At 39.4% G+C, this 3,526-nt stretch overlaps 1 non-coding gene across 1 annotated transcript; it reads right to left on the bottom strand.

Moving 5' to 3' along the window:
- Window positions 1–1,433: 1,433 nt before the first annotated feature.
- Window positions 1,434–1,597, bottom strand: LOC132128934 (U1 spliceosomal RNA). The gene has a single exon (XR_009428418.1). It is a non-coding gene; the product is annotated as a U1 spliceosomal RNA (small nuclear RNA).
- Window positions 1,598–3,526: the final 1,929 nt, after the last annotated feature.

The raw sequence follows: 3,526 nt of genomic DNA, 5'->3' as shown, positions 1-3,526 counted from the left end.
CTATGGACTGCTACTACAGAATGAATGACTGAATGAGTGGTTTATCTATCTTTTTACTTGAATTGGTGACTAAAACTGAAAGCTAAATAAATGTTTTAGTGGATAAAACTGTGTCTGTTTGCTTAATTGGTTAATGTCACTTAAAACAAGGTTACTAAACTCTTCTGACTAATTTTTACTAATTTTTCTCTATCAGGCAAAACCTAGTTTTCTAGTGTAACACTTTACAATAAAGTTTCATTTGTTGACTGATGTATTAACTAACATTAACTATGAGCAATACATTTGATACAGTATTTATTAAACTTGGTTAATTAAGGTACGTTGTTTGTTCTTGTTAGTTCACTAATGTTAACAAATACAGCTGACTTTAAATGACTTTAACTTAAGAACAGCAAGTGCGACTAACCGTGTTAAGAGACGTTTGTATTCTCAAAAATAATTATAATCTATTTTGATTATTCAAAAACTAAGACCTAAACGTGTGGTGGTGATTACGTCAGTAAGCCGTTTTGAAGGTACTTTCGAAAGTAATTAAAAATAATATTATTTACATCATTAACACTGTTTTTACATTGAATGAATTTCAATTGGTTTTATAGGATTATGTGTTTAATTTATCGCTTTCTATTAATCTATAGGCCAATAGCGATTAAGAGTATGGCACGCCTTTAGGCGGAACAGCCAGTTTTCGCTAAACCTTTTGCCACGCCCCTACCTTTCTTTCCACCAATGAGAAACCTTTCAGCACGCCCACCTTTTGCCACGTCCATTGCTCCAGGCTGCAGTTACCCCTACTTGGCAAAACCATGCCTTTTTTTACTACCAAGATGTAGTTTCTTAGCGCGAGTTATTCCATAACGGACACAAAGGAATAATCCATATTACAACGTAATTGCTTCGTTGGACTAAAAATGCTCCATGAGATGTCGTTCAGTGGACCCTTACCTTTCTAACTAAACTGGAATTTACAGCTCTGGACGTGTTTGACACATTACGACGAATCTGATATGTACTGCGTTTTCATTCTTCATGTTTTGATGTGTACTGCTTGCACAAATCTAGCAAATTTGTCTTTATAAGTCTTTATAAGCTTTCCATTGAAAACCAGCAATCAGTCGTTGACGCTTGAGGCTTAGAACTTTATGATATATACTTTGTCAAGATTAAATACACTGACACGTGTAAGTTAAGGGGTGTTGTGAGTTGAGGGTTGTTGAGGACATGGGCTTCTGGGTGCAAGTTAACAGGTTAAACAATAAGCATTTTGTTATTTCAGGACAGATATTATATGTATTATGTATATGTATTATCACAAACAAACATACTGATATAGATATCCACAACTTATTCACAGATGAAATAAACCCCTTTTTAACTGGTAATAATTCCTTAAACTGTGTAACTTACGGTTCTGTTTTTAACCAGAAAATCAGGGGAGAGCGCGAACGCAGTCCCCCACTACCAGAAATTATGCAGTCGAGATTCCCACATTTGGGGAATTCGCAGGGGTCAGCACAACCGGAGTGCAATGGCTGAGCCTCGCCCTGGGTGAACCACCTTCTTGATCATGGTATCTCCCCTGCCAGGTAAGTATGAATTCTACACCGACCCTGAAGGGGGAGCACTTAAGGGAACATTATTGTCAGTGATGATGAGACATTACTCCATTAGATTCATCATCACGATCTAAACAATCTATTCTAAACTCCAGATCTTGTTGAACCACTGGTCCTTAAGTTGTTTTTACAGTAGTACAAAACTACAGTGATCATTGACAACTACATTCAGACAGTTGGGCCTTTTTATGAAAGACAGCTCACTGCAGAGAAAATGGGTGGAGCTTACTTGTAGCTCCCCCTCGCTTGACATCCAGCGAGGAGCAGCAAATATAATTTGTGCCTAATGGGAGGAGATAGAACAACCTCACCCTACCCACAACTCTATCCATCCACCTCATTTGATATCCAGAGAGGTGAAGCTGGAATTAATTTGACTGCAGTTAGTACCATTTGCATCCAATTTCAAGTACACCCAGATGCAACCTGCAGATCGAGGCAGGGCTGGACCTGGGGAGTGGTTGCACGTACAGCCACACCCCTAACTAATCTGATTGGTTTGATCTTCTTTACATTTACATTTATTCACTTAGCTGACGCTTTTATCCAAAGCGACTTACAATTTCCACATATGTCAGAGGTCACACACCTCAGGAGCAACTAGGGGTTAAGTGTCTTGCTCAGGGACACATTGGTGTCTCACAGTGGATTCGATCCCGGGTCTCTCACACCAAAGACATGTGTCTTATCCACTGCGCTAGCACCACCCCTTTCATAGACATACAAGATAGGAAATGTGTGCTTAGTAGGTGTAGGACAGAGTATGTTGATTAAAAAGCTAAAAACGCTGTGCAGTTTTACAAAGCCTTTACTATAATGTAGTTGTATATTGTTTACTCACTATAATTGAATCAAGAGATGTCTGCTGTAAATTTTATCTGGACCAGTCGAATACACAAATTAATCATTGGGACATTCATAAGTGTTTAACATGAAAGTACGTTGCCTTTCGCATTAAAACGGTGTTTTAAAGACCAAACTCCGTAAAAAAATTATTAATAAAGCATTATATTCACAGACAAGCAGATTTGAGGCCAGAATACGAACGCAACGTGCTTAGGGCGTGAAGTATTTTCCTCCCATAACCTGGTTGTCTGTAAATGGAATGCTTTATTAAAAATGTTTACTGAGTTTGGCCTTTTTAAAACACGTTTTAATGCAATAAGCCACGTTAAGCGTTTTCCTTTTAGTCTGATGGTTTTCTATGGGAGGAAAATGCTTAACGTGCAATTAAACGCATTGCGTTCTTATTCTGGACTTATCTGCTTGTCTGTAGTCGTGGGGGTAGTCGTGGCCTAATGGTTAGAGAGTCGGACTCCCAATCGAAAGGTTGTGAGTTCGAGTCCCGGGCCGGCAGGAATTGTGGGTGGGGGGAGTGCATGTACAGTTCTCTCTCCACCTTCAATAACATGACTTAGGTGCCCTTGAGCAAGGCATCGAACCCCCAACTGCTCCCCGGGCGCCGCAGCATAAATGGCTGCCCACTGCTCCGGGTGTGTGCTCACAGTGTGTGTGTGTGTGTTCACTGCTCTGTGTGTGTGCACTTTGGATGGGTTAAACGCAGAGCACAAATTTCGAGTATGGGTCACCATACTTGGCTGAATGTCACTTCACGAATGTCACTTCACTGTGAATAGCATGCTTTATTATTAATGTGTTTATGGAGTTTTGTCTTTTTAAAACACCATTTTAATGCATTAAGCCACGTTAAACTTAGTATGTCCCAAATCATTCCAGCTGATTGAAAATAATCAGCTCAATAATGGTCATGAAATGGGTATCAGAGAAGATACCAATGTAATATATTAATTTAATATAAATAGATGATACTTTAATAACAGTGGTTCCCAACCTTTTTCACCTCGCGGCCCACACAACCAAACACATATGTTTGCGCGGGCCACTGC

Source organism: Carassius carassius, chromosome 3 (assembly GCF_963082965.1).
Source record: "Carassius carassius chromosome 3, fCarCar2.1, whole genome shotgun sequence".
In the NCBI taxonomy this organism is placed as follows: Eukaryota; Metazoa; Chordata; class Actinopteri; order Cypriniformes; family Cyprinidae; genus Carassius; species Carassius carassius.
Note: the sequence above shows the minus strand (reverse complement) of the source record. Positions and strands in the feature narration are given on the sequence as shown.